The 11,038-nt window shown below is 38.7% G+C and overlaps 1 protein-coding gene across 2 annotated transcripts in view; it reads right to left on the reverse strand.

The window, feature by feature from the left end:
- LOC139937620 (neuromedin-U receptor 2-like) overlaps positions 1–4,980 on the reverse strand; it is a 100,916-nt gene extending 95,936 nt beyond the window's left edge. The window contains exon 1 of one of the 2 annotated variants that reach the window (XM_071932851.1): positions 4,870–4,980. The gene's annotated coding sequence lies outside the window, so the exon portion shown is untranslated. The remainder of the gene's footprint in view (positions 1–4,869) is intronic. The other variant, XM_071932853.1, reaches the window with a different exon arrangement.
- Between the last annotated feature and the right edge of the window lie 6,058 nt (positions 4,981–11,038).

The following is an 11,038-nucleotide window of genomic DNA, read 5'->3' on the forward strand; positions in this document are numbered from 1 at the left end:
TCAAGCAATCAGTTTATTTTTTGGGCAGCCAAATTGCTGAAATTGGATTTCTTTACCGTTTCTGAATCTATGGACATCTTATACACGGAAGCTCTACTGTCAAGACTGCAGGCCACATGTTGACTTGATCCACCTCGCTATATTTGCACAGGTGATCGCTGGCATTGAATTGCAACAATTGGGCGGAATGCTCGTAGCTTGAGACATCCAAACAGCAAATTTTAAAGGCAGTGGACACTATTGGTAATTGTCAAAGACTAGCCTTCACAGTTGGTGTATCTCAACATATGCATAAAATAACAAACCTGTGAAAATTTGAGCCCCATTGGTCGTCGTACTTGCGAGATAATAATGAAAAAAACCCACCCTTGTCACACGAAGTTGTGTGCGTTTAGATGGTTGATTTCGAGACCTCAAGTTCTAAATCTGAGGTCTCGAAATCAAATTCGTGGAAAATTACTTCTTTCTCGAAAACTATGACACTTCAGAGGGAGCCGTTTCTCACAATGTTTTATACCATCAACCTCTCCCCATTACTCGTCACCAAGAAAGGTTTTATGCTAGTAAATATTTTGAGTAATTACCAATAGTGCCCACTGCCTTTAATGTGGTTCATTTGCTACTAGAATTGACCTCATGAAACAGATACACTGGTCTATATAAAGACAGGATGTATCTTCCTTCTTCACCAAGCTGGGGATAAAAACACTTTTTTTTCTCTTCATTTCAGCGATAGGATGAAAGGCTTTCGAAACTTCATATGAAATGTTGAAAGATGAGCTAACCAAAAACCTTCTATATGTGATGTACCAGACGGAAGCACATATTTCAACTCATATAAACTATTGGTTATGTTGTCATGCCATTGAAGATGTGGCAATAAAAATGTGGCGCGGGAAACCGGTAACGAAATTATATTTAATGTAACCAAATCTAGGCTTGTACTTATTTGACAGAAGGCACAAGATTTTCTGATAAAAGGTGAAGTTGGATTAGGGTGAGGGTAGGGTGGGGCTGAAGAAGTTATTTGAATGTCTTTTGCACTGTGGCCGCTATTTTAGACACATCCGATATGTCTTTGTTTAGTTCCCCTATGACTTTTACTCATAGAGCAGAATGTGGTACCCTTAAAGACAGTGGACACTATAGGTAATTGTCAAAGACCAGTCTTCTCACTTGGTGTATCTCAACATATACATAAAATAACAGACCTGTGAAAATTTGAGCTCATTTGGTCGTTGAAGTTGCGAGATAAACATGAAAGAAAAAACACCCTTGTCACACGAAGTTGTGTGCGTTTAGAAGGTTGATTTCGAGACCTCAAGTTCTAAATCTGAGGTCTCGAAATCAAATTCGTGGAAAATTACTTCTTTCTCGAAAACTATGGCACTTCAGAGGGAGCCGTTTCTCACAATGTTTTATACCATCAACCTCTCCCCATTACTCGTCACCAAGAAAGGTTTTATGCTAGTAAATATTTTGAGTAATTACCAATAGTGTCCACTGCCTTTAATGTGGTTCATTTGCTACTAGAATTGACCTCATGAAACAGATACACTGGTCTATATAAAGACAGGATGTATCTTCCTTCTTCACCAAGCTGGGGATAAAAACACATTTTTTTTGTTCTTCATAGGATGAAAGGCTTTCGGAACTTCATATGAAATGTTGACAGATGAGCTAACCAAAAACCTTCTATGTGATGTATGAGACGGAAGCACATATTTCAACTCATATAAACTATTTGAAAATGTTGTCATACCATTGAAGATGTGGCAATAAAAATGTGGCGCGGGAAACCGGTAACGAAATTATATTTAAAGTCACCTGGAAATATAATCTTTTTTTCTTTCAAACATAAAAGTATATGCTTACGAACAATAAAACAATTTTTTTAGTAATTGTTTGTCACGATTTATATGTTTAAAAATTATATAGAGTTGTTTGGGGGGCTGACTCCGCCTACCCCTTTTGTGACGTCAATCGAGGCAGACTTTGCCTGCAATGCGTATAGTAAACACACGTGCAAAGTACATGTACGTCCAAGTCGTGGGTTGGTACGTTTCAAAAAGTGTTTTCTGCATTCAGCAGCAATACACCTGGTCGGCATTTTTTTGAAACGTACAAACTCACGACTTGGTCCGTACATGAACTTTGCAATTGTGTTTACTCTACGCATTACAGGCAAAGTCTGCCTCGAATGACGTCACGAACAGCGCCCTCTCGGGTCGGGGTCTACTCTTAAATTTGTAAATAACATAAGAACTGATTTTTTAAAACCTTAGTTAACTGTTTATTCACATTCCACTCATCAAAACACATATATTAGTGACAAAAGCTTGAATACTATTCCAACGTTTCTCACAATGTTTTACTCTCCCCATTACTCGTTACCAGGTAAGGTTTTATGCTAACAATATTTTCAGTAATCACCAATAGTGTCCACTGCCTTTAAACGCAGGTGTTGAGTAAATTAGTAGATGGTTTCAACATTTTTTTTTTAGAAACATGTTCAGTTAGATTTGATGTCAAATTCATGTATATTTTCTGAATGTGTGATGTCAGAGACGAGGGGAGGCACATGTTACCAGGTATACTCACAATCTTTCTGCGAAAACAACAATTTTTATTACTTCAATTCAAATGCGTTTGAGAGTGTGAGAATGAACTTATTTAATACAAAAGTGGTTCTCTTTCAGCGAAATGTTTACGGTATTACGGAACAGCGCCCTCAACAATAAAACGATTGTTTCTAGTCGAAATCGACGGGCCCAATCATTGTGTGAATGAAGCTTCGACACTCAAAATGAGTTTCCATGATTTAAAGGCAGTGGACACTATTGCTAATTACTGAAAATATTGTTAGCATAAAACCTTACCTGGTAACGAGTAATGGGGAGAGTAAAACATTGTGAGAAACGTTGGAATAGTATTCAAGAATGAAGAAATTTTCCACTAAATTTGATTTCGAGACCCCAGATTTAGAATTTGAGGTCTCGAAATCAAGCATCTGAAAGCACACAACTTCGTGTGATCTGGTGCGACAAGAGTGTTTTTTCTTTCATTATAATCTCGCAACTTCGACGACCGATTGAGCTCAAATTTTCACAGGTTTGTTATTATTATGCATATTATGTTAAGATACACCAAGTGAGAAGACTGGTCTTTGACACTTACCAATAGTGTCCAGCGTCTATTAGGGGCTTATTTAGCCCAGATTTAGCCTTGCTCAAGGCAGTCGAATTATTCACTCCGAAAAAAGACCGCCGCTGTATAAAAACCCACCCGTATTCACTGTGCGTAAAACCCACCCGTATTCACTGTGCGTAACATCGCACGACACGATGCCCCCGTACACTATCCGCATGCGGAGGCCGTAAGGCCGACAGCCTTGTAGGGTCTGTGTTGAAGCCACTGACCTCATTACTATAATAAGCGAAGAGTTCCCACGGTCAGCTCATTACCATAATGCCCGCGAAAGATGAGACATGTCTACATCATCACACACCACCACCACGGACGATATGATAGGCGTGTGTGATTGGACGTCAAAATGAATATTTCATTTGCCTCACATCCTGTGTTGTCTGATAGGTCTGACGAACGATATACATATTCATGAGCTGCATACTAGCATATCCTAGAGCCCCCCCCCCCCCCAATTTCGTCCACTATTGGAATTTTTTCAATACAACACATTAAAACGGGAAGATACAGACCCGACAAGGCTGTCGGCCTGACGGCCTCCGCATGCGGTTAGTGGTGTACGAGTGCGATGACTTGTGTGAACAGTATTCGTGCGATGTGACAGTGTGTATACGGGTGGGTCATTCGGTGTGATCGCACACACGGGCGGGTGGGTTTACAGCTGCGTCTTTTCGGAGCGAATAATGCGACTGCCTTGAGCAAGGCTAGCCCAGATTGGACTCCTCCGTTGCATGCAGTGGCACTGACTAACGTCCTACCAGGGCTAGGGCTTATTTAATGTATCGAGCCATTCCTGCATCTTTTATACTTTAAAGTTACTCACAATGTCTTGCTTCGACAACGCTTATCCTTGGGTCTGAGATTCCCAGGAGGATTTGCGTTGCAGATGTTCCTTAAAACACCAGCCGGACCCCTATACCCGTGCTATAGACGGGGCGACACGACACAGCCTCAATGCTGGCCTAGCTGTCCGCTGGTTCACACCCAAACAGTACCCTTCTCAGCACCCCACGACGCAAATCACACCCACAATTTAACATTCCTTTCATTACAAAGGCTTAAAGCACAATGCCTGACGGGACATTCCAACCATCGTGATTCAAACAATCAAACAATTATTGCCCCTCCCATGTTATGCCTTTAACAATACACATGAGCTTTCAGCCATTGGAAGTTACAACCACCCCACTGGTGGTTTCCTACAGTACATGTATTTGCCCGAGGCCTAGGGGTCGATTTCACAAAGAGTTGGGAGTAGGACTAGTCCTAACTTTGGACTAGTCCTAGGAGATAAACAGATTGCATGGATAGTCCTAAGTTAGGACGAGTAACTGGTCCTAACTCGAGATAAGACTAGTCCTAATGCCGGGTTCCTCGGTACCTTACTTTATGTTTTTACAATTATGTTTTTCTTAAAAATATTGTGTTGCTTGTTCTTAAATCTGTAATTTGCGATTTTTTAATGTGATTTTTCAGGTTTGCTGGCCCAATTTTTGTTTTTTAAATGAAATGAAAATACTACTGCAAGGATGTTTGGCGCATATTTTGATGTGCTGGGTGTCATAGGTTAAATTCTAACCATTAACATGTATACTCTCTTTGGTTTGCTCTGCCAATGTGTGCATTAGGCAGGGGAACAATAATAAAACACGGAATACTCACTTGGAAAATGGTCCAAAACGTCTGGTTCTTCCAAAATCCCCCCCTTTGATTTGTGATCTCACTTTAAATCACTGGGAATGCTCCAATAAAGCATGTGTTTTCACGTAACCCTTTGGGTGGTTTGTTTGTATTTCTTTGTAACGTCAGATGGTCGCAAACATTAAAACTGCGCGTCCACAGAGCAACAGTAGTCAACAATCCCGCCAAAGTGACGTCACAGACGACCTGTAAAGTTGTTTGTGACGTCACATTGGCGGGAACTAGCCGCCGTCGTTCTGAGAGGTCACTGTGATGTGTATGTGCGCGTCGTGAACAACTATCAGCCAATCACAGGCGATTCACTGACCCCAGCAAGTTCACTGTTTGAGTTTATGACGTCACAATTGTTGCACACAAAGATTAGTTAGCAAGTCTTGCACGCTTTTTTCGCACATCGGCGGCAGGATATAATATTAGAGCAAAGTGGATTTTGTGTACCCCCACCCTCCAATGTTGCGGATTATGTAGAAGTATCGACTGATAGCGCCCTCTTTTGACTGAACCTCCTTCTGATATGAATGTAGGTGAAAGGTGATTATGGTTGATTTTTAGTGGTGGTGTCTACAATACTCATCCAGACCCCACCATTTTGTGTTACACTATGATTTTGGGGGTTTATTTTTTTCGACTACTGTAACCTTTTTGAGCATGCACCTCATTCCACGACTAAAGGCCCGGTCCCACTGCAGCGATAACGGTGATCGTTATCATTTTCGTTATCGACTCGGTCTTAACGCGTTTGTACCGAGTGTTTTCGATAAGGTATAACGGTGCACGCTGAAAGGTCAATTTACTGTCCCGTTCTATTTGGAGAAATAAATCTTTCAGCCATGCTCTGAAACAACTTTGGAACTAAAAATGAGAGAGATGCAGTTTGCACCTTTTGTTCTACCCTGCTGGGAATGCCATGCTAGTCTTCGACGATAATAGCACGATGAGTGTTATTCTCGCAGCCTGCCCGCGATGGGCGAGTAGTGGTGCATACTGCTACTTGTGTCGAAGTTGCGAGTATTGATTACTTAGTGGAGTTGCGGCTGACATTATTCACATACTCGGTAATAAATCTAGCCGCTTCAACAGCTACAAACAAAGTTACGACTTCCTGCTTGCTAAACCAATTATTGTGTCGCTCACTAACGTACTTTGCAAAGTGTTTGAGCATATCGTATAGTCTCTTTGAAATTATCGATTACAAGGTTTTCATTAAAACATGTTATTTAACTAGAGTAAATTGTTTAACTGGAAAAATAAAATGGTTTGGGGACATTGAAATACAACATGTATCTCGCTGAGTGTTTTTACTTGATACTATTTTGAATGTTATTTTTTGGAAAACCATTTATTTATAAGCTGAACTATCACTTCAGTTTGTACACTCGACTGTAGATTCGTCCGAATCTACATTTAGTATAGATTCGTGCGAATCTACAGCTAAGTATAGATTCCTTAAAATAAGGTACACTTTCAACAATAGAGTGACGTCACACAAACAGTTTAAAAGACTTCATTTCAAGTCTGAAGTCGCGGTTATATATTAGTTGCGTCAGTCATGCAAAACTGTCCCAGATCAAACGCCCAAGCCAGAATATCTGACGTTACACTTCGAGGCTGGTGAAGAACGCCAGGGACCTGCCTAGAGACCGGCGTGTATATTCACCTTTGACCTACCCTCATTTCACATAGAGATACGCAGTCGAGTTATATTGCGGACGTGACAGTAGTGACTGTTTCATCAAAACGATACTAAAAATGAGGCAATGATTAATTTATGGCTACAAGTGATGGTGTACTTTTGGTATAATCACTCTCAACATTGAGGGAGGTTTAGCTGCACGTAATACGCGAGCAAACACGTGAACGTGAACGTCAGAAAATTTCTCACGTCACCACGTGACGTCACCACGTTGGACTTATTTCCGGTTCACGTGTGACGTCTGCACGCTTGAGATTTTTACGACACAATTTGTTGACGTTGACGTTGACGTTCACGTATTTGCTCACGTAACGTAAAGCTAAACTTTCCTATTGCTGACCATAAAAACTTTACAAGTGGTTATAGAAGTACATCAGCTCTTCAAAGTATAATGCATTGTTTTTGAGAATCATTTTACTTTAAGGGAATGAGATTATGGAAAAAATAATATTCAGTTGCTATCCCACAAAATTTAAAATCTGAATGGCATTATAGGGCCTACTGACAGTGTTCTTCAAAATTGTGTATTTCAAATATGGACTATTCTTCCTGCTCCAGATTTTCGGCGTTATCTAAAACACGCGACAACCTTTTGATAAGACGTTTTCACACTCGTTTTCTTATATAATTAATATCTAATAGGAATAAAAAGAACCGAACGGTGACAAAACCCAAGGGTATACTTTCCCTATAGTTTCACCGCGACGAGTGATGACCGTTTCTTTGAGGTGCTGTATCGTCGTAAGTTCTCGGAACAGTTCATGCGAACGTTAACACAAAAAAAAAAACAGGAATTTAAGTAAAGTGCTATTTTTAATTTCCAATACTGATTATCTTTATCAGTGTAATCGATGACATCTTATATTATATATCGATGACGTCACAGAGTAATGTGCCTGAGGTATAGCCATAGTCTTTTGAAGCCCCTGACGTCACCAACACATTATTTGTGTTAGTGTTTGATACTGTTATTATCACAAAGTACCCCCTCTCTCGGTAGCGTTCTTGCTGAATGCATCAGATAGTTAATAACTTATTATTCCAAACAAAATATATCCTCCCCGGGTGCGTTCCACTTGCCAACGTACAATGGAAGAAAATAAATATACATTGTGATAAATAAATAAAAAAAGTGTGCAATACAAAGCAAAACAAAATTGGCAGATAAAACCCACTGTTTTTATATGAAGATGGCCAACTGGTGCAATTGCCGACTGAAGATGATTCAAGTTTTTTTTTTAAATTGAACTGAATTAAAAAAAGAAAAACACAAAACACGGAAATGGAAGCTTAGCGTTCCGAACATCATGTTGGACATGATGGTCGAACAAAACCTTTTCCATAATTTATACCGCAAAAATAACCCCAAAACCCACAGTTTTTAAAAACATTATCCTTCTCATTTCACTGGAGGTCCAACAACATGTTCAAAGAATGCATTAATTAAAAATATTTACAACCATCAATGCTTTATACGATTAATTAAAATTATACAAAACAGCGCTGATAACGGTATTGTGTTTACATGACCTTGTGGTTCATTACAACTGAATGGGAGAGAAGACATCTAATTGCTGAATCCAATTAAATTTATAAAGCAGATATAAATCCTGCTATTAGGAAGGTCAGAAAAAGGTTGCATGTCAGTATGCAGTATTTTTGTATCCCACTGGGGTTTTGATCAGATTTGTTTTTCTCAGCAAAGCGATTTGTCAAGATACATTCTGAGGTTATAAGCCTTTGCACACCTTTGGTAATTTTCAAAGACCAGTCGTCTCACTTCGGGTATCTTATCTTAAGCATACAATTACAAACATGTGGAAATATTTAACTCATTTGTCGTCGAAGTTGCGAGAGAATAATGGAAGAACATTTTCGCACAAGTTGTGTGATTTGAGATGCTTGAATTCGAGACCTCAGCTGAGGTCTCGAATTCAAATTTAAATATTTTAGTGAGAAACTACTTCTTTCCTAAAAGCTACGTAACTTCACAGGGAGCCGTTTCTCACCATGTTTTATATTATCAACAGCTCTCCCGTGCTCGCTATACCAAGTAAGCTTGTATGCTAACATACATTTTGAGTAATTACCATTGTGTCCAGTGCCTTTATCCACCACTTCTTAAAGGCAGTGGACACTATTGGTAATTGTCAAAGACCAGTCTTCTCACTTGGTGTATCTCAACATAAGCATAAAATAACAAACCTGTAAAAATTTGAGCTCAATCGGTCATCGAACTTGCGAGATAATAATATAAGAAAAAAAAACCTTGTCACACGAAGTTGTGTGCGTTTAGATGGTTGATTTCGATACCTCAAGTTCTAAACTTGAGGTCTCGAAATCAAATTAGTGGAAAATTACTTCTTTCTCAAAAACTACGTCACTTCAGAGGGAGCCGTTATTCACAAAGTTTTATACTACCAACCTCTCCCCATTACTCGGAACCAAGTAAGGTTTTATGTTAATAATTATTTTGAGTAATTACCAATAGTGTCCACTGCCTTTAAGACAATAGTGCCATTGTAATCGCTGTCCTTGCTAACATACAAAGCACGCCAGATCACATTATCATTTAATTAATAAAAATATTGTAGGCCCCAAAGTATCGCTCATGTGCAACTAAAATGAACTAAATTGTTGATTACTCTCTCGCTTTACCTTGCATAGTAAGGCTTAAAACTGGAACACCTATTGTATCGGTTTGGTTATACACAATGTATAGCCGTTGTTCTAAGAATTTACAGTAAAGAAACTGCGCTAAAAACATATTAAGCCCATTTATTTACCATTAGTGAAACATCAATTCAATTGTTTTATCTGTCCCTACTAGCAAAGTTTGTAGGATTTGTTTTATTATCAATATTAAAGTCATTGTTAATATCGCTCATGTTTAATTAAACTTGTTTGTCACTGTTAACCTTGCTCGGCTGAAAACGTAGCTTTTAATTGGAAACCTGAATATTAATTAATAATTTCTTTAAGAGAAACTGAATAAATTTCGATCATCTTGTTTTCAATCAACAAACCTAAGAACTTGAACCTAAGAACTTGTCAAACTTGATGTTTAGGTGAACGAGTTGTATGTTGTGTTTGTGTACGTTCGTATCTTGCGGTTTCTATCTGCAAACAAACAAAAACCTAAAGTGCACTGAACACTTTTGGTAATTGTCAAAGACCAGTCATCTCACTTGGTGTGTCCCAACATGAAAACAAAACAAAACTGTGAAATTTTGAACTCAATGGTTCGTCAAAGTAGCGAGAAAAAAAACGGAAGAACAAAACACGTCACACGAAGTTGTTTGTTTTCAGATGCTTGAATTCAAATTATTCTAGTGAGAAATCACTTCTATCTCTATTACTCTGTTGGGAGCTGCGTTTCCCACAATGGCATCAACCGCTCTCCATTGCTCGTTACCTAGTTTTTATGTTAACAATTATTATGAGTAATTACCAAAAGTGTCAATGACTTTCGCGCTTTATCATCGCACGTGATGGGCTATTTAATGTTCGAGGGAGAAATTTTTCTTCAACAATCAAACAAAACAATTATAGACGGAGGTAATTTTTAACCCGTAAGTTCGAAACCTGTTCGTGCATCTGAAAGCACACAAGTTTTGCAACACGTTTTGGCTACTACTTTTTTTCCACATTCGATGACGAAGGGCTCAAATTGTCACAGGTCTGTTATTTAATGCATAATATATAGGCCTAGTATTTGGATACAACAAGTGAGGATAGTGGTCTTCGACATTTTAACCAACAAGTACCACCCTGGCCTTGTCATGGCCTTGATTGTGATAAATTGCAAAAACTTTGGTTTTTGATGTAGTACGGGTGTTGTCACTTGTAGGTAGGCCTACCGAAGAGAGAGTCAACAATAGCATCGTATGGTGTTGAAGTAACTAATACCAATGTATTTTTCTGTGTATAAATTAGTGATATATGGTGTGGTGTAAATACTTATTCTTTTTGGGGGTGTTGAATATAATAGAATAATGTTTAAAAAATAAATGCACAGTGAAATGCATTTTTGGTTTGCGTGTCTAAAAATAGGTTATAAAAAAAACACTACAAATTAAAAATTTATTCAAAAATACAGCCAGCAAATCTATTAACATTATGAAAAGTATTACAAAATACAGGCGAAATACGAATTTTTTTAAATAGCACGTTATTAATTAAAGTCCGACAACACCCATGGTGTCAATTTTAACACCCAAGTTTGTGTAGTACCTGGCGTCGATTTCACAAAACTCTTCCTACCTGAAGACTAATCTTAGGACTTAGGACGAGTCCCAACCCTGCACTGTAGCATGCAGACCTTAAGATTAATCCTAACTTAGGACGAGTTACTCGTCCTAACTCGAGATAAGACGAGTCCTAACTCTTTGTGAAATCGACCCCTGGCACTATTATTTTCAGACTCCGTGCGCAGAC

The sequence above is a fragment of the Asterias amurensis genome, chromosome 5, assembly GCF_032118995.1.
Source record: "Asterias amurensis chromosome 5, ASM3211899v1".
Classification (NCBI taxonomy): Eukaryota; Metazoa; Echinodermata; class Asteroidea; order Forcipulatida; family Asteriidae; genus Asterias; species Asterias amurensis.